The 20961-nt window shown below is 41.7% G+C and overlaps 1 protein-coding gene and 1 non-coding gene across 7 annotated transcripts in view; one reads left to right on the forward strand and one right to left on the reverse strand.

Annotated features, from left to right (window-relative positions):
• The window catches only part of LIN28B (lin-28 homolog B), a 149769-nt gene that overhangs the window by 99632 nt on the left and 29176 nt on the right, over positions 1 to 20961 (forward strand). The gene's annotated exons all lie outside the window — the stretch shown is intronic.
• Positions 13240 to 13346, reverse strand: LOC115935093 (U6 spliceosomal RNA). Its single transcript, XR_004070804.1, has one exon. It is a non-coding gene; the product is annotated as a U6 spliceosomal RNA (small nuclear RNA).

Consider the following 20961-nt stretch of genomic DNA (forward strand, 5'->3'; position numbering starts at 1 on the left):
AATGCCTACAGAAAAAAAGTTCCAGAAGCAACTCTAATAATAGTTCAAGTAGAAATTATGGATTTAAGAAGTAACTTAGCTTTCTTGCTTTAGACTGTGGCCTTGGTGAAATTAGATCATATATTTATTGTATGATTTCAGTACAAGGGTATTGTGATAATTTGGTAGTATTTTAGAAATTTGATATCCTTTCTAAAAGAAATTAATTTAGCCTCTAATATTAAGTATGTAGATGTTTAAATGAACATTATGACGTTGTTCAGAGTATCACTTGTAAATTTTAACGTCAGTTAAATTTTAAAAATTATGCTTAAATGTCTTAAACATAAATTATCATGATTTATATCTGCTAACTATGACATCCAATCTGTTCCTATGTGAACAGAGTAAGAGCTGATCAAGATGAAGACTGATCAACAGAAAATTTTGTTACTTGCACTGCTGAATCCTTCCACTGAATTTGTTACTTGCACTGCTGAATCCTTCCACTGAAATACTAGTTCTGCATCCCAAACCCCAGTAACAATCTAGGGGAATCACAAAGTTTTCAGCAGTCTCCAGCTAGACTTTTAAAATTCTACATAATAAGAATATGCAAGTCAAATTCTGTTCTGATAAATTTGAAGAGCTTATATAAAGATTCTTCCAAATTCACATGGGCATTTTAATTTTTGAAATTTGGTTAAAATAACAGATTAAGAGCTACAACTTTTCTCTCCTCCCCTCACCTCTCCTCCCCTCTCTTCCCCCTCCTCCCCCCTCCCTTCCCCTCTCTCTTTTTTTTGTTTGAGACAGGGTCTCACTCTGTCACCCAGGCTGCAGTGCAGTGGTGCAGTCTTGGCTCACTGCAACCTCCACCTCTCAAGTTCAGGTGATCCTTTCACCTCAGCCTCCCAAGCAGCTGGGACTACACATGTGCTCCACCACACCCTAATTTTTGTATTTTTTTTTAGAGACTGGGTTTTGCCACGTTGCCCAGGCTGGTCTCAAACTCCTGACCTCAAGTGATCCACCTGCCTCGGCCTCCCAAAGTGCTGGGATTACAGACGTGAGCTACTGCGCCCGGCCAAGAGTTACAACTTGAACTGTTCTCATAAAGAGATGTTTCTTTTTTTTGGAATAATAGGATTACCTTATTTATATTAAATTTATTTTGTATATATATGGTCCTGGGAAAATTGTCTATCTGTAGAGAAAGAGTAAGATTGGACCCCTACCTTATACCATTTTTAAAGACATAAGGCAAAACTTTACAACAATATTAGAAGGAAATACAGGATAATATTCCTGTGATCTTAGGTTTGGGAAAGATCTTTTTAAAAGAAGGTACAAACAGTACAAACCATAAGGGATAAGATTAATAAAATTGACTGCTCTAAAATTTAAACTTCTACCAGGCAAAGGTTTCAGTCAGACAGATAAAACCACTCAAAGTATCTATAGAAATTAGGGATTTAGACCTTATACGTTATGTGGGAGTTGCAGGGCAATGGAAGAGTCAGTGTTTTAGAGAAATAGTCATTAACCAGTCTTCAGAAGCACTGGGCTGGGGGGTACAAATCAGAGCTTGCAGGGAATTCCAAAAAGCCAGGCACATGTGACTATGAAAAGGGAACTGGAAGAGGGAGTCTCTGGAGAGGCCTGTGGAAACTGCTGCCTCTGAGTGGACCAGTGGCAGGCTGCTGTTGGTCAGCAGGGCCAACAGTTGGGAAAACAAGCTGAGCACAGAGCACCAGAGAGAGAACAGCTGGGACCTGCTGGGCAGGTCTGTGTCTGTTACCAAGTCTGGCCAGGTCCAAGAATAATGACTTCTTCACTTCCAAATCTTGTACAAGTTTCTCTTTTGGTTGACTCTACCTCAGAACCATCCAGAGAAGGAGATTTCTGTGAAATACAGGTGCTAGCCATAACCAAACTGACATTTCAATCTAGCATCATTAATATAAACAAAGTTAAGAGTGGGAAAAGATATTTCCAATGCATGTAATTGATAAATAATTAATATCCAAAAAGCACTACAAATCAAAAAGAAAAAACAAAGCCTGACAGAAATGAACAAATAGTAATTCATAAAGAAAAGTATTCACTGAAAAACTGTGTGGCATTACTAACCTAAATGAGACATCATTTCACTCATGTTGAACTAGCAGAAATTTCAGAGTCTGACAGTACCAAGCATTGTGAAGAACGTTCCACAATACTGATGGGATTCTTGACACTACCACTTCATAGAGCAATTTGGCAATATCTGGTGGAAGATTGTTCATATCTTTTTACTCCACTTCTGGGTAGATTTTTCATGGCAGTGTTTTTCAAACTGTGGGTTGGGGCCCACTGGTGGCTTTGAGATTTATTTGATGGGTTATGACCAGTATTATTAATTTTAAAAAATGAGATAGAATAAAAATCATCAGAGCACTTTGCATGTAGTAAGAGTAACTTGTTTCATAAACTTTTGAGTTGTGGTGTGTGTATTTGTGCGAGTACTGAATCAAGATTGAAAATGTTTTCTCAATGTGGGTCATGGTCATTTTCACACAAAGAGAATTATGCAAAAATGTTACTTAGAGCATTGTTTGTAGTAACAAAAAACTAGAAACCAAAATGTCTGTAAATGAGAATTTTTAAATTATAGTATATTCTTAGGATGATATGGCAGTTAAAGTGAACATATTAGAGCTACATCTCAAGGATAACTCCTTTTTTAAAAACCCTACTGTATTGTTGAATAAAAATGTAAGTTGCACAGAGTGTATGAAATTTACTCCATCTATATTAATTTTTTAAAACCATCAAATGATATTATGTATTATGTATGGATACTTACATGTGTGGCAAAAATGTGAAAACATGATAAACCCTAAATTCATGAGAGTACTTACTCTTAAGAGGCAGAGAAGAGAATGGGATTGTGGGAGTATGCAGATTGTATTTAACCATTTGTTCAAGTTATTTTGAATCCTTCAGTAGGGTATTCATATATAATAGATCCCACAACTTATGCTATTTATTTTTAGGTATTGTAGTTTTTGATGCTATTTTGAATGAATTTTTTTTCTTCAGTTTTAACTGGTTCTTGCCTACTGTAGAGAAAAGCTGTGTAAAGATTTAGGGGAAAGTTTTGTCTCTTCTCCAAGAGTTGTACCTATTCTTTTCTTGTCTTAGGAATACACTCAAAACTTCCTAAGCAGTGTTGAATGATGCTGATGACAGCAAGCATTTTGTCTTCCAATTTAATGAAAATAGCTTTAATATTTCAAGTTTAGTCTGATGTTTGCTATTGTTTTTCAGTAAATAATCATGTTTAAATTGCTTTCTTTTTCTCCTCGGTTACTCAGAGTTTTTACTGTGGATGGCTGCTAAATTATTATATCAAAAATGTTTTCAGCATCTCTCGACATAAGTAATTTTCTACTCTAGTATATTGATAAAGTGAGTTACATCTATAGATTTTATGAAGTTAAAGCATTCTTACATTCCTGTGTGGAAGTGGGACCCTTTTTAGTCATTATTTGCTTATTCAGTTTCATCATATTTATCAGTCATACATAACTAGGACTTTTTGTGTACTTTCCTCTTTAAGTTTTATTAAATTTATTAAGATTATTCTAGTCTCATGAATTAGTGAGTTTTCTGTCTCTGTATTGCTGTATAGTTTAACATAATATGAATTTAAGTAGTAGTCTCCTCTCAAGTGATAAATAATAGATTTCTTCTTTCATGGGAAAAACATCACAACTTGTGTTTATATTTATTTACTATATACCTTTTATTTTTATGTTTTATAATGTATACTAGTATATACCTGATATTATAAATACACACAAATACACGTTGTATGTATATTTGTGTGTATTTACATATAATGGGGTAGGTGTTCAAAAAAAATTCTTACTAATAAGTGTGCATGATCAAAATAATTTAGAGCCCACAACTTTAAAAGGTAATAGAACTAAGCTATAAACACCAAAGCCCTTCGCATTTTGTAGTTAAAAAAATTGTCCAGAGTTTTCTCATACCTAATTAGAGTTTTCTGTTTCCTTTTCAGTCGGATTTGGTATATTTTACTGAGAAATTATTTACTTCCATTAGATTTTCTAATTTGTGCCAAAAATTGAAAGAAGATTTTCTTATTCTTTAAATTTCCTCCTTATATGCAATTGGATTTTTTTTTTTTTTTTTTGAGACAGGTTCTCTCACTCTGGTTGCCCAGGCTGGAGCACAGTGGTGGAATCTTGGCTCACTGCAGCCTTGACCTCCTGGGCTCAGGTGATTCTCCCACCTCAGCTTCCTGAGCAGCTTGGATTACAGGCACACACCAACACAACCAATAATTTTTTTTTTTTTAATAGAGACAGGGTTTTACCATGTTGCTCAGGCTGTTCTTGAACTCCTGGGCTCAAGCAATCTTCCCGCCTCAGCCTCCCAGAATGCTGGGATTACAGGTGTGAGCCATCACACCTGGCCTGCAATTGGATTTTAGTAATTCCTAACATTTTAGGTTTTCATTTTCTTTTTTTCTCATTTAGGCATCTCGCGAATTTACCTTTTCGAATAATTACCTTTTATTTTATCTACAATTTTGCCTGTTTTTTGTTTTTCAGATCTCACTTGTATAATGTCTTCTTTGTTAATTTTGTTATATTTTTCTTTCTATTTTCATAAGTTGGATGCTTAATTTATCTTCAGTCTTTATTTTTATAGGTACTATGGATTTCAGACCATAAATATTCTTTTAGGAAAAACTTAATTGTTTTGCACAGGTTTCAGTATGAAGTTCTAGGTTTTTTTTGTTATTTTCTAGATAATTTGATACTTAGTCTTGATTTTCACTGTGCTGGCTACTCTGAAATCCAGTGCCGTTAAAGGGTTGTTGTTTATTATCTGACTGGAGGTATAGTGGTCATGAGTGTTTCCGGTGCAAGTTACACAAATGAACTCATCATGGCTGAAGGTAGTTATTCTCAATGTCATTTTTGGACCAGCATTAGCATCACATGAGATCTTGTTTAAAATGCACACTCTAAGGCCTGACCCTAGACTTAACCTGGGGTGTTGAGCTCAGCCATTGTGTTTTTTTTCTTCTTTCTTACAACAAACCTCTGGGTAATTTTGATATATTGTAAGTTTGAGATCCCTTGGCTTGGCGTGGGAGGGTGATGTGGGAAGAAATCTGTTGAATCACATAGTTTATAATTCCAGGAATTAAAATAGTTCAGATACATCTGGATTTGAGTGCTCAATCCTAGTGCCAAGAGGGATAGAATTCCCAGCAATTCTCACAAAAGTTCAGAATTAATTTTGTTGATCTAGCCTAGAATGTGATAATCTGATTCGCTAGACATGAATCATTTGCCCACTCTGTGCTGGGGAGTCAGGTGAACTCCCACCCCCATCTAAACCACAAGAATTAAAAGTAGGGGAAAGAGGATTCTCCAGAAGAAAAAGTGCCATTATGAGTAGAGACACTGAATTGGGGGAAGGGGGTAGGCAAAAATAACTGATACACATAAAATAGCACTGGATTACAGAGTAGCCAGTCTGTAAACTGTTACTGTTTTTCAAGAAGACAATGAGCTTGTACTATAATCTAAGTTGATATACCACTTCCTTCATTGGAAGGCCTTGCTACAAAAACAGTGTGACCTGTACTAAATATTCCTTTCTTCATGTGTTTAGAAATTTCCTCTGTTATTTGTTTGTATGTTTCTTTACTTTTTTCCTTCTCTCCTGGAAATCTGGTTACATAGCTTTTAGTGCTCCTAAAGTTTCATGTCTTTTCTCAGCATTTTCATCTGTCGTCTTGCTTTCTTTTGTAAGATCATTATTTTGAACATTAATTGAGGTCTTCTAGAACATCGACTGACTTCTCAGATGTGACTGTCTTCTTTCACTGTTTTTTTTTTTCTATTTAGTTTCAAAATTTGAGATCATGTTTTTAGTTCCAGAGAGCTTTCTTTTCTGTCCTAAACTGGTTTATGTTAAAAATTATCTTCAGATGTCAGTGGGAGCCAGGTTTTCTAAAAGTGCAGCTCTCTCTCTCAGGTTACTTTGTCCCTATGAAATACTGGAGTTTTTCTCCCCTCTCATTGTGGTTTTTCTTCCTTTAACATGAGTACAGAGGTGGCTTTTAGCCTCTCTTAAACAGAGATAAACCTCTGATTTATGGAAGTGATTTGTGATTTCTGCTCTTGTGAGCTGACAGTAAGCAAACTATCAAAGCCCAACCCCTCTGCTATGGGAGATGGGGGTTGAAGGATGGAAGACCAAGGAAAGAACCTCTGAACTGTCCTTTGCTCACTGGAAGAATATATTCCATTTGCCAAAGGAACAAAAAAGTGAAAATACCTAGGAATAAAGCTTAATGAGAGATATACAGAGTCTAAATGAAGAAAACTGAAACTGGCCAGACATTATGGCTCATGCCTATAATCCCAGCACTTTGGGAGGCTGAGGCAGGTGGATCACTTGAGGTCAGGAGTTCGAGACCAGCCTGGCCAACATGGTGAAACCCCATCTAAAAATACTAAAATTAGCCGGGCATAGTGGCGCACGCCTGTAGTCCCAGCTGCTCAAGAGCAACAGAGTGAGACTCTGTCTCAAAAAAAAAAAGAAAACTAAAACTATACAAAGTTAGTATAAAAGAAAACACATGAGTAAAACTAAGCTCAGTATGAAGCCTACCCTGGGATATGTTTGTTTGTGTATGTGTGTGTATCCTATTCAAAATGAAATCTTTTCCTCCTTTTATTTTTATAAACTTAATAAGATTGATAATTTTTAACCAGTTACTTAAAAAACTTCTTTTGTTGATTTTTTTGTTTTTGGTTTTTTTTTTTTAGAGACAGGGTCTCACTCTGTCACCCAAGCTGGAGTGCAGTAGCAGGATCTCAGCTTACTGCAGCCTCTCTTCCTGGGTTCAAGCAATTCTCCTGCCTGAGCCACTTATGTAGCTAGGATTACAGGTGTGCACCACCATGCCCTGCTAATTTTGTATTTTTAGTGGAGATGGGGTTTCACTAGCCTAGGCTAGTCGGGTTTCACTAGCCTAGGCTAGTCTCAAACTCCTGAGCTCAAGCGATCTGCCTCCTCAGCCTCCCAAAGTGCTGGGATTACAGGCGTGAGCCACTGGGCCTGGCTCTTTGTTGGTTTTTAATAGTTTTTCAATATATTCATGGTTTTCAAGGTATGAAATACTTTTACCCACAAATAATAATAACTATATCCTCTATGATAATTTGTGGTATATCCATTTTATTGTTCTTCCATTTTGTTTCTGCCTTTGTGTTTTACCTATTCAGTGATCAAATAATTATCTATATTTTTCCTGGTTTCCTTCTATTAACTTTTAAATCCATCAAAAATTTTATTTGTTACATTATATAAAGATTAAGAAGCTCTGTTCTGAATTTCCCCTTACTCAGCATCTCTTGTTGAACTCTGTTGATTTGTGAAAGTTCTTCTGTTATTTAATGATTTCTTCCATACATTACTTCTAATATGTATGTTTCAGGGCTCTATGCTTTTACAGCTTGTCCTACTCTTTCTTCCGCTAGTTGTTTTAATTTCTATATTTTTGTAATACCTTTTAATTCCTCAAAGGTAAATCTCCCTTTATTACTGTTCTGAGATATTATTATAGCTATTTTCATTTATTTTTAAAGATGAACTTAAAAATCACTTCCTATCATTATCAACTCTCATTGGTATTTTTATAGGAATTCAAATTATTTTATTCACAAAATATTTGTGGTACAGGAATCCCAGTTTTACAGTTTGTAAATCCAAAGTATAGTACTATAAATAGAAATTTCAATTCCCACAATGAAGATATAAATCTAATTATAGCCGATAAACTACTTCATATGGCTTGATCTAATTTTTTTCATGCTCTAAAAATTGAGTTAATACAGTCATTGGAAATTACTGTTTTAGTTTAAAAAATATTTTCATTTCAATAGTTTTAGGGGTACAAGTGGCTTTTGGTTACATGGATGAACTGTAAAGTAGTGAAGCCTGGCTTTTAGTGCACCTCTTGCCCGACTAGTGCACGTTCTACCCAATGGAAATGATCTTAATGGTAACATTTTAAAGTTGTATTTCTAGTCATTGGAATTTTTGGATCAAGTACAATGGCTTGCATATGTAATCTCAGCTACTTGGCAAGCTGAGATGGGAGGATCACTTCAGCCCAGGAGTTTGAGACCAGCTCAGGCAATATAGTGTGACCCTATCTCTTAAAAAAAAATTGCATATGACATTTATAGCTGCAAGTATATGTGCTGTGAATAGTCTAACGTTAAACTGTTAGGAGCAGTAATAGAAGAAGCAGGTAAATAATCACATCATAGATTGAGAAAAGTTTCAGAAATACCTGAAGGCACTATTTTTTATTCTATGTATATCTTATGTAGGTAAGCCTGTTTAAATCCTGAGTATTCCTAAATCCACTCACTTATATTTATTTATTTATTTATTTATTTATTTATTTATTTTTTTTTTTTTCTGTGGGAGAAAAACTATCTCCATTTATTTTGTTTCACATACATCCATAGTTGAATTTTAATACAAAAAGAAAAATTAGAATCTGACAAATGTTTACAAAGAAGATACCTTCAAATAGATTTTACTCATTTTAACCTGGTGTGGAGTAATTGACAAATTGTACTGTTATATTCAAGGCACCAGAGTCTGTAGTCCAGGACCACTTAGCCCAACCTTTATGCAAGCTTGATTTTAATCTACCATGAACAATAAACTCATTGTTGATTCGCAGTTGTGTGTGTGTGCACATGTGTACATAGCAGCTCCTTTCATAGAAAGAAAAGACATCTAGAGGTTGTCTTGTACTTTTACGTACAGGAATCATTGATAAGATACGGATGGATTATATGTAACCGTGGCTGGATTTTATAAGAAAAAATAATTAGTTGACAAATGAGGGCAGCAATAAAAAAGCATCTTTTTTGCAACAATAAATAAATACAGTCAAAAGTTTTCTTTGAGACTCTAAACCAGCTTCTTCACTGAAGAGCAGACGTGGCATTTCCATGGAGTTATACTTGACCCCACAGTATCATTTTGTCTTGCTTTTTCTTTTTTTTAATAAACAAAATTTTCTCGCTTCTGCCACAATAGTAAAACCACTTGATCTTGACAAGATAATGGTGTTGTTGACTTTTCTTTTTTCTTTTTCTTTTCTTCCTTTTTTTGTTTTTGAAACGGAGTTTTGTTCTTGTCACCCAGGCTGGAGTGCAATGGCTCAATCTCGGCTCAATACAACCTCTGCCTCCCGGGTTCCAGTGATTCTCCTGCCTCAGCCTCCCAAGTAGCTGGGATTACAGGCATAGGCCACCATGCACAGCTAATTTTGTATTTTTGGTAGAGACGGGGTTTCTCCATATTGGTCAGGCTGGTCTCGAACTCCCGACCTCAGATGATCCGCCCGCCTTGGCCTCCCAAAGTGCTGGGATTACAGGCGTGAGCCACCGCACCTGGCAACTTTGCTTTTTTCTTGTCCATTGGACAAAATTGGCCAATAATATAATTGGACTGTTATGACCAATAAAAACAAAGTTTAGGTCAAGTCTTGTCAGGATAGCCTCACTAAAAAGATCTGGCTCTTTAATTTAAAATAGTTCAGGCAACAAGATTCTTGCTGTGTTTTATGTTAGGTTAACATGCTGAACTTTAGGAAGCTGTAGACTGCAGTTTGTTGTTGTGAGACCTACAGAGTATAGAAAAAGGGAACAATTGAGCACCTTTCATTTTTGAAAATGATGCTTTTTTTTTTTTTTTTTTTTTTATTGATCATTCTTGGGTGTTTCTCGCAGAGGGGGATTTGGCAGGGTTACAGGACAATAGTGGAGGGAAGGTCGGCAGATAAGCAAGTGAACAAAGTTCTCTGGTTTTCCTAGGCAGAGGACCCTGCGGCCTTCCGCAGTGTTTGTGTCCCTGGGTACTTGAGATTAGGGAGTGGTGATGGCTCTTAACGAGCATGCTGCCTTCAAGCATCTGTTTAACAAAGCACATCTTGCACCGCCCTTAATCCATTCAACCCTGAGTGGATACAGCACATGTTTCAGAGAGCACAGGGTTGGGGGTAGGGTCACAGATCAACAGGATCCCAAGGCAGAAGAATTTTTTCTTAGTACAGAACAAAATGAAAAGTCTCCCATGTCTACCTCTTTCCACACAGACACGGCAACCATCCAATTTCTCAATCTTTTCCCCACCTTTCCCCCCTTTCCATTCCACAAAACCGCCATTGTCATCATGACCCGTTCTCAATGAGCTGTTGGGTACACCTCCAAGACGGGGTGGTGGCCGGGCAGAGGGGCTCCTCACTTCCCAGTAGGGGCGGCCGGGCAGAGGCGCCCCTCACCTCCCGGATGGGGCGGCTGGCCAGGCGGGGGGCCGAACCCCCACCACCCTCCCGGACAGGGCGGCAGGCTGGGCGGTGGGCTGACCCCCCCACCTCCCTCCCGGACGGGGTGGCTGGCCAGGCGGGGGGCTGACCCCCCACCTCCCTCCCGGACAGGGCGGCAAGCTGGGCGGTGGGCTGACCCCCCCACCTCCCTCCCGGACGGGGCGGCTGGCCGGGCTGAGGGGCTCCTCACTTCCCAGTAGGGGCGGCCGGGCAGAGGCGCCCCTCATCTCCCGGACGGGGCGGCTGGCCGGGCGGGGGGCTGACCCCCCCACCTCCCTCCCGGACGGGGCGGCTGGCCGGGCGGGGGGCTGACCCCCCCCCACCTCCCTCCCGGACAGGGCGGCTGGCCGGGCGGGGGGCTGACCCCCCCACCTCCCTCCCGGACGGAGCGGCTGGCCGGGCAGAGGGGCTCCTCACTTCCCAGTAGGGGCGGCCGGGCAGAGGTGCCCCTCACCTCCCGGACGGGGCGGCTGGCCAGGTGGGGGGCTAACCCCCCCACCTCCCTCCCGGACGGGGCGGCTGGCCGGGCAGGGGGTTGACCCCCCCACCTCCCTCCCGGACGGAGCGGCTGGCCGATCAGAGGAGCTCCTCGCTTCCCAGTAGGGGCGGCCGGGCAGAGGCGCCCCTCACCTCTCGGACCGGGTGGCCGGCCAGGCGGGGGGCCGAACCCCCACCTCCCTCCTGGACAGGGCGGCAGGCTGGGCGGTGGGCTAACCCCCCCACCTCCCTCCTGGACGGGGCGGCTGGCCGGGCGGGGGGCTGACCCCCCCACCTCCCTCCCGGACGGGGCGGCTGGCCGGGCGGGGGGCTGACCCCCCCACCTCCCTCCCGGACGGAGCGGCTGGCCGGGCAGAGGGGCTCCTCACTTCCCAGTAGGGGCTGCCGGGCAGAGGCGCCCCTCACCTCCCGGACGGGGCGGCTGGCCAGGTGGGGGGCTAATCCCCCACCTCCCTCCCGGACGGGGCGGCTGGCCGGGCGAGGGGGCTCCTCACTTCCCAGTAGGGGCGGCCGGGCAGAGGTGCCCCTCACCTCCCGGACGGGGCGGCTGGCCAGGTGGGGGGCTAACCCCCCCACCTCCCTCCCGGACGGGGCGGCTGGCGGGGTGGGGGGTTGACCCCCCCACCTCCCTTCCGGACGGGGTGGCTGGCCGGGCGGGGGGCTGACCCCCCCACCTCCCTCCCGGATGGAGCGGCTGGCCGATCAGAGGGGCTCCTCACTTCCCAGTAGGGGCGGCCGGGCAGAGGCGCCCCTCACCTCTCGGACCGGGTGGCCGGCCAGGCGGGGGTCCGAACCCCCACCTCCCTCCTGGACAGGGCGGCAGGCTGGGCGGTGGGCTAACCCCCCCACCTCCCTCCCGGACGGGGCGGCTGGCCGGACGGGGCGGCTTGCCGGGCGGGGGGCTGGCCCCCCCACCTCCCTCCCGGACGGGGCGGCTGGCCGGGCGGCGGGCTGGCCCCCCCACCTCCCTCCCGGACGGGGCGGCTGGCCGGGCGGGGGGCTGACCCCCCCACCTCCCTCCCGGACGAGGTGGCTGCCGGGCGGAGATGCTCCTCACTTCCCAGACGGGGTGGCTGCCGGGCGGAGGGGCTCCTCACTTCTCAGGCGGGGCGGCTGCCGGGCGGAGGGGCTCCTCACTTCTCGGGCGGGGCGGTTGCCAGGCAGAGGGTCTCCTCACTTCTCAGACGGGGCGGCCGGGCAGAGACGCTCCTCACATCCTGGACGGGGCGGCAGGGCAGAGGTGCTCCCCACATCTCAGATGATGGGTGGCCGGGCAGAGCCGCTCCTCACTTCCCAGATGTGATGGCGGCAGGGAAGAGGCGCTCCTTGTTTCCTAGATGGGATGGCGGCCGGGCAGAGAGGCTCCTCACTTTCCAGACTGGGCAGCCAGGCAGAGGGGCTCCTCACTTTCCAGACTGGGCAGCCAGGCAGAGGGGCTCCTCACATCCCGGACGATGGGCGGCCAGGCGGAGACGCTCCTCACTTCCCAGACGGGGCGGCAGCCGGGCAGAGGCTGCAATCTCGGCACTTTGGGAGGCCAAGGCAGGCGGCTGGGAGGTGGTTGTAGCGGGCCGAGATCACGCCACTGCACTCCAGCCTGGGCACCATTGAGCACTGAGTTAACCAGACTCTGTCTGCAGTCCCGGCACCTCGGGAGGCCGAGGCTGGCAGATCACTCGCGGTTAGGAGCTGGAGACCAGCCCGGCCAACGCAGCGAAACCCCGTCTCCACCAAAAAAATACGAAAACCAGTCAGGCGGGGCGGCGCGCGCCTGCAATCGCAGGCACTCGGCAGGCTGAGGCAGGAGAATCAGGCAGGGAGGTTGCAGTGAGCTGAGATGGCAGCAGTACCGTCCAGCTTCGGCTCGGCATCAGAGGGAGACCGTGGAAAGAGGGGAGAGGGAGAGGGAGAGGGAGAGGGAGAGGGAGAGGGAGAGGGAGAGGGAGAGGGAGAGGGAGAGCGAAAATGATCTTATATTTAATAATAATAACTATTATTATTTAATATGGAATACTTCATAAATTTGTATGTCATTCTGGTTTTTTTTTTTTTTTGAGATGGAGTCTCACTCTTGTCACCCAGACTGGAGTGCAGGGTCACGATATTGGCTCACTGCTACCTCTGCCTCCCGGGTTCAAGCAATTCTCCTGCCTCAGCCTCCCAAGTAGCTGGGATAAAGACATGTGCCACCATGCCCAGCTAATTTTTGTATTTTTAGTAAAGACGGGGTTTCACCATGTTGACCAGGCTGGTGTCGAACTCCTGACCTCAAGTGATCCACCCGCCTCAGTCTCCCAAACTGCTGGGATTATAGGTGTAAGCCACCATACTTGGCCCTGTATGTCATTCTTGTATAGGGGCCATACTAATCTTCTCTGTATTGTTCCAATTTTAGTATATGTGCTGGCAAAGCAAGCACCCACTCACTTCACATTAAAAGAGTTAACCATATCTGTACACACTTAGACAATACTAAACCAATTACTCATTTTTTGCCTTAGGAAGGAAGTCTGGTTGTGCTGTAGTGCATGGTTAGGCTGCTTTTCAAAGTCCAGTTGGTAGGATGCTGAGCAAAACCTTGCCAGAACTCAGAACTGTGAACTTTACCATGACTCTCCAAGTGATCAGTATGTAATGTGCTATCTAATAACACCTTTTTGAAAATCTAAAACCCATCTTCTTTCATCTCTGTATGGTTTTCTATTTTTTCATATGATATTTTTATAGTTAGTAATTGTAACTAATACTAAATGATTTTACAATTTTTTAATTTCTTTTTTTATTATTATACTTTAAGTTCTAGGGTACATGTGCACAACGTGCAGGTTTGTTACATATGTATACATGCGCCATGTTGGTGTGCTGCACCCATTAACTAGACATTTACATTAGGTATATCTCCTAATGCTATCCCTCCCCCCTCCCTCCACCCCATGACAGGCCCCAGTGTGTGATGTTCCCCTTCTTGTGTCCAAGTGTTCTCATTGTTCAATTCCCACCTATGAGTGAGAACATGCAGTGTTTGGTTTTTTGTCCTTGCGATAGTTTGCTGAGAATGATGGTTTCCAGCTTCATCCATGTCCCTACAAAGGACATGAACTCATCCTTTTTTATAGCTGCATAGTATTCCATGGTGTATATGTGCCACATTTTCTTAATCCAGTCTATCATTGATGGACATTCGGGTTGGTTCCAAGTCTTTGCTATTGTGAATAGTGCCACAGTAAACATACATATGCATGTGTCTTTATAGCAGCATGATTTATAATCCTTTGGGTATATACCCAATAATGGGACCACTGGGTCAAATGGTATTTCTAGTTCTAGATCCCTGAGGAATCGCCACACTGACTTCCACAATGGTTGAACTAGTTTACAGTCCCACCAACAGTGTAAAAGTGTTCCTATTTCTCCACATCCTCTACAGCACCTGTGGTTTCCTGACTTTTTAATGATCACCATTCTAACTGGTGTGAGATGGTATCTCATTGTGGTTTTGATTTGCATTTCTCTGATGGCCAGTGATGATGAGCATTTTTTCATGTGTCTGTTGGCTGCATAAATGTCTTCTTTTGAGAAGTGTCTGTTGATCTCCTTCGCCCACTTGTTGGTGGGGTTGTTTGTTTTTTTCTTGTAAATTTGTTTGAGTTCTTTGTAGATTCTGGATATTAGCCCTTTGTCAGATGAGCAGATTGCAAAAATTTTCTCCCATTCTGTAGGTTGCCTGTTCACTCTGATGGTAGTTTCTTTTGCTGTGCAGAAGCTCTTTAGTTTAATTAGTTCCCATTTGTCAATGTTGGCTTTTGTTGCCATTGCATTTGGTGTTTTAGACAGGAAGTTCTTGCCCATGCCTATGTCCTGAATGGTATTACCTAGGGTTTTTATGGTTTTAGGCCTAACATTTAAGTCTTTAATTCATCTTGAATTAATTTTTGTATAAGGTGTAAGGAAGGGATCCAGTTTCAGCTTTCTGCATATGGCTAGCCAGTTTTCCCAGCACCATTTATTAAATAGGGAATCCTTTCCCCATTTCTTGTTTTTGTCAGGTTTGTCAAAGATCAGATGGTTGTAGATGTGTGGTATTATTTCTGAGGGCTCTGTTCTGTTCCATTGGTCTATATCTCTGTTTTGGTACCAGTAGCATGCTGTTTTGATTACTATAGCCTTGTAGTATAGTTTGAAGTCAGGCAGCATGATGCCTCCAGCTTTGTTCTTTTGGCTTAGGATTGTCTTGGCAATGAGGGCCCTTTTTTGGTTCCATATGAACTTTAAAGGAGTTTTTTCCAATTCTGTGAAGAAAGTCATTGGTAGCTTGATGGGGATGGCATTGAATCTATAAATTACCTTGGGCAGTATGGCCATTTTCACGATATTGATTCTTCCTATCCATGAGCATGGAATGTTCTTCCATTTGTTTGTGTCCTCTTTTATTTCTTTGAGCAGTGGTTTGTAGTTCTCCTTGAAGAGGTCCTTCACATCCCTTGTTAGTTGTATTCCTAGGTATTTTATTCTCTTTGAAGCAATTGTGAGTGGGAGTTCACTCATGATTTGGCTCTCTGTTTGTCTGTTATTGGTGTATAAGAATGCTTGTGATTTTTGCCCATTGGTTTTGTATCCTGAGACTTTGCCGAAGTTGCTTATCGGCTTAAGGAGATTTTGGGCTGAGACGATGTGGTTTTCTAAATATACAATCATGTCATCTGCAAACAGGGACAATTTAACTTCCTCTTTTCCTAATTGAATACCCTTTATTTCTTTCTCCTGCCTGATTGCCCTGGCCAGAACTTCCAACACTGTGTTGAATAGGAGTGGTAAGAGAGGGCATCCCTGTCTTGTGCCAGTTTTCAAAGGGAATGCTTCCAGTTTTTGTCCATGCAGTATGATATTGGCTGTGGGTTTGTCATAAATAGCTCTTATTATTTTGAGATACGTCCCATCAATACCTAATTTATTGATAGTTTTTAGCATGAAGTGCTGTTGAATTTCGTCAAAGGCCTTTTCTGCATCTATTGAGATAATCATGTGGTTTTTGTCTTTGGTTCTGTTTATATGCTGGATTACGTTTATTGATTTGCATATGTTGAACCAGCCTTGCATCCCAGGGATGAAGCCCATTTGATCATGGTGGATAAGGTTTTTGATGTGCTGTTGGATTCGGTTTGCCAGTATTTTCTTGAGGATTTTTACATCGATGTTCATCAGGCATATTGGTCTAAAATTCTCTTTTTTTGTTGTGTCTCTGTCAGGCTTTGGTATCAGGATGATGCCGGCCTCATAAAATGAGTTAGGGAGGATTCCCTCTTTTTCTATTGATTGGAATAGTTTCAGAAGGAATGGTACCAGCTCCTCCTTGTACCTCTGGTAGAATTCAGCTGTGAATCCATCTGCTCCTGGACTTTTTTTGGTTGGTGGGCTATTAATTATTGCCTCAATCTCAGATCCTGTTATTGGTCTATTCAGGGATTCAACTTCTTCCTGGTTTAGTCTTGGGAGGGTGTATGTGTTGAGGAATTTATCCATTTCTTCTAGATTTTCTAGTTTATTTGCAAAGAGGTGGGTGTAGTCTTCTCTGATGGTAGTTTGTATTTCTGTGGGATCGGTGGTGATATCCCCTTTATCATTTTTTATTGCGTCTATTTGATTCTTCTCTCTTTTCTTCTTTATTAGTCTTGCTTGCAGTCTATCAATTTTGTTGGTCTTTTCAAAAAACAAGCTCCTGGATTCATTGATTTTTTGAAGGGTTTTTTGTGTCTCTGTTTCCTTCAGTTCTGCTCTGATCTTAGTTATTTCTTGCCTTCTGCTAGCTTTTGAATCTGTTTGCTCTTGCTTCTCTAGGTCTTTTGTGATGTTAGAGTGTCAATTTTAGATCTTTCCTGCTTTCTCTTGTGGGCATTTAGTGCTATAAATTTCCCTCTACACACTGCTTTAAATGTGTCCCAGAGATTCTGGTTTGTCGTGTCTTTGTTCTCATTGGTTTCAAAGAACATCTTTATTTCTGCCTTCATTTCGGTATGTACCCAGTAGTCGTTCAGGAGCAGGTTATTCAGTTTCCATGTAGTTGAGCGGTTTTGAGTGAGTTTGTTAATCCTGAGTTCTAGTTTGATTGCACTGTGGTCTGAGAGACAGTTTGTTATAATTTCTGTTCTTTTACATTTGCTGAGGAGTGCTTTACTTCCAAGTGTGTGGTCAATTTTGGAATAAGTGTGATGTGGTGCTGAGAAGAATGTATATTCTGTTGATTTGGGGTGGAGAGTTCTGTAGATGTCTATTAGGTCCACTTGGTCCAGAGCTGAGTTCAATTCCTGGATATCCTTGTTAACTTTCTGTCTCATTGATCTGTCTAATGTTGATAGTGGGGTGTTAAAGTCTCCCATTATTATTGTGTGGGAGTCTAAGTCTCTTTGTAGCTCTCTAAGGACTTGCTTTATGAATCTGGGTGCTCCTGTATTGGGTGCGTATATGTTTAGGATAGTTAGCTCTTCTTGTTGAATTGATCCCTTTACCATTATGTAATGGCCTTCTTTGTCTCTTTTGATCTTTGTTGGTTTAAAGTCTGTTTTATCAGAGACAGGATTGCAACCTCTGCCTTTTTGTGTTTTCCATTTGGTTGGTAGATCTTCCTCCTTCCCTTTATTTTGAGCCTATGTGTGTCTCTGCACGTGAGATGGGTTTCCTGAATACAGCACACTGATGGGTCTTGACTTTTTATCCAATTTGCCAGTCTGTGTCTTTTAATTGGAGCATTTAGCCCATTTACATTTAAGGTTAATATTGTTATGTGTGGATTTGATCCTGTCATTATGATGTTAGCTGGTTATTTTGCTCATTAGTTGATGCAGTTTCTTCCTAGCATCAATGGTCTTTACAATTTGGCATGTTTTTGCAGTGGCTGGTACTGGTTGTTCCTTTCCATGTTTGGTGCTTCCTTCAGGAGCTCTTTCAGGGCAGGCCTGGTGGTGACAAAATCTCTCAGCATTTGCTTCTCTGTAAAGTATTTTATTTCTCCTTCACTTATGAAGCTTAGTTTGGCTGCATATGAAATTCTGGGTTGAAAATTCTTTTCTTTAAGAATGTTGAACATTGGCCCCCACTCTCTTCTGGCTTGTAGAGTTTCTGCTGAGGGATCTGCTGTTAGTCTGATGGGCTTCCCTTTGTTATTTTACAATGTTTTACATCACTGTATATTTTTATATTATCAGGACAATGAATGGCCTCATAAATTTTCTTAAAATTTTTTTTTCTTTTAGACAGAGATCACCAAAATCTCTGAGAAATGTTGATTTTGGTACTTGGTTTTATTAGGAAGTTCAAGACACGATATAAAATATGTAAGACTGTGTTTTACAAATGATGCTTTAAAACATATATAGGGCTAGCAGTGGTGGCTTATGGCTGTAATCCCAGCACTTTGGGAAGCTAAGGTGGGAGGATCGCTTGAGACCAGGAGTTTGAGACCAGCCTAGACAACGAAGCAAGACCTTAGATTAAAAAACAAAAGAAAGAAAAGAAATGGTATATAGGATTCATGTAGACTAATAAGTAAATATATCTAAAAGAAAAAAAATGTAGTTAATAATGAGTAAAAGAAAAAGCTGCGGGCTGGGCACAGTGGCTCATGCCTGTAATCCCAGCACTTTGGGAGGCCGAGTCGGGTGGATCATGATGTCAGGAGATTGAGACCAGCCTGGCCAACATGATGAAACCCTATCTCTACTAAAAATACAAAAATTAGCCAGGCGCGGTGGCGTGCACCTGTAATCCCAGCTACTCAGGAGGGTGAGGCAGGAGAGTCACTTGAACCTGGGAGGTGGAGGTTGCAGTGAGCTGAGATTGCGCCATTGCACTCCAGCCTGGGCGACAGAGCGAGACTCCGTCTGAAAAAAAAAAAAAGGAAAAAAAAGAAAGAGCCACGACAACTGGTTGTAATTGAATTGCTGAGGAATGTTGTATACTACATTCTTTCCTTCTCCAGGGATTTTTTTTTTTTAAGTTTCAAATAAATCTCTGCAATAGAAAGACCTATACTCTGAGTTCTTTTAAGTGTAATCTCCATGAGAACAAGGACCTGATCTGCCTTATTTACTATTGTGTCATGGGTACAAAGTAACTACTTAGTAAATATTTATTGAAGTAGTTGTAATCCTGTGCAGTTATCTTTCCCTCTATCTCAGTTTCTCATCTGTAAATTCTTTCATTTTACCAATTTTTGTTGAGTACCTGCTATGGACCAGGTACTGTTCTAGGCACTGAACATGGAGCAGAGAATGGAACATACCAGGGTCTTGACGTCCTGGAGCACAGATTTTAGAATGTGAGGCAAATAAGCAAAAACAGACTTATTAATAAAGGTATATAATGTGACGTCAGGTAGTGATAAATGCTGTGAAGAAAATTATAGCAGTGTAAGGGGACAGAGTAATAGTTGGACTGTTTTAGATTAAGTAATCAGGAAATGCCTGAAGAGATGACATCTGAGCAGAGACATGAATGACGTAAGGGAACAAGCCTTGTAAAGATCTGGGGGAAGTGATTTTTATTCAAAAGGAAAACCTGTGCAAAGATTCCGAGGCATTAATGAATTGAGCATGTTTGAGGAGTGGCAGGCCAGCCAGTATGAGTGAATTGATTGATGAGAAGAGAGGTCCAAGATTAGGGCTGAGAAATTGGCAGGGTCATGTAGACCATGGTTTATGAAGTTTGATTTTATTCTTGCTGAGATGGTGTCTTAGTCTATTTTGTGCTACTATGAAAGAATACCACCGATTAGGTAATTTATGATGAAAAAAATTTTTATTGGCCCACAGTTTTGTAGGCTGGGAAGTCCAAGATCAAGGGGCAGGCATCTGGCAAGTGCCCTCTTGATGTGTCATGGTGGGAGAGCAAAGGGAGGAAAGGATACTAAACTTGTCCTTTTACAAGGAACCCATTCCTGTAATAATGAGCCCATTTCCAGGATAATAACATTAATCCATTCATAAGGACAGTGCCCCCATGACCCAAATACTTCCTATTAGGCCCTGCTTTCCAGTACTGCTTCATTGAAGATCAATTTTCTTATGTTTTGTTTCTTTAAGGAATGAGTCCTTTTTATGTAAGCTGTGGAATGCTTTGGCATAAAATTGTTTATTATATTCCTTTATGTCCTCTTAATGACTACAAGATACGTACCAATATTCCCTTTTTTCATTGCTGATAATGGCTATTGATTTCTTCTCTCTTGTTTCTTGATCATTCTAACTAGGAGTTTATTCATTTTTTAAAAATCCTTTCTAGCCAATTTTTGGCTTTGTTAATTTTTTTATATTGTTTTCTATTTCATTGGTTTCTGCTCTTAATTACTTAATTTACTTTATTTACTTTTGATTTATTTTTCTCTTTTTGTGGCTTCTTTAGGTAAAAACTTAGACCATTGATTTTTAAACCTTCTTTTCTAACATAAACAGATAAAGTTTTAAATTTTCCTCTAAATACTGCTTTAGCTGCATTTCACAAATCTTAATTTATTTTTTCATTTTTATTTTCCTTGTGATTTCTTTGATCTAAGTGTTATTTAAAAATGTATTATTAATATTTTGGAATTTCTATATGTCTTATTTATTTCTAACTTAATTCTGTTGTGGTCAGAAAACATATTCTGTAAGATTTCCACTTTGTGAAATTTATTGACTTTTTTTGTCCCAAGATATGTTCTATCCTAGACAGTGGCTCATGTGCACCTGAAAAGAATGAATATTCAGCAGATGTTGAGTGCATGGTTCTATAGTGTTAATTAGATAATGGTGGTCGATAGTGTAGCCCAAATCTATGTCTTATGGTGTGTGTGTGTGTGTGTGTGTGTGTGTGTGTGTGCACGTGCTCATAAACTTACTTGTTACTGGAAAGGAATGTTAAATTTCAACTGATTGTGGATTTCTCTATTTCTTCTTTGAGTGCTAACATTGTTTGCTTCATGTGCTTTGAAACCACATTAACAGCAGATTCGTTGCTTTCATATTGGGCATATTATGTCTTCCTGATGAATTGACCCTTTATGT

This window comes from Gorilla gorilla, chromosome 5 (assembly GCF_029281585.2).
Source record: "Gorilla gorilla gorilla isolate KB3781 chromosome 5, NHGRI_mGorGor1-v2.1_pri, whole genome shotgun sequence".
In the NCBI taxonomy this organism is placed as follows: Eukaryota; Metazoa; Chordata; class Mammalia; order Primates; family Hominidae; genus Gorilla; species Gorilla gorilla.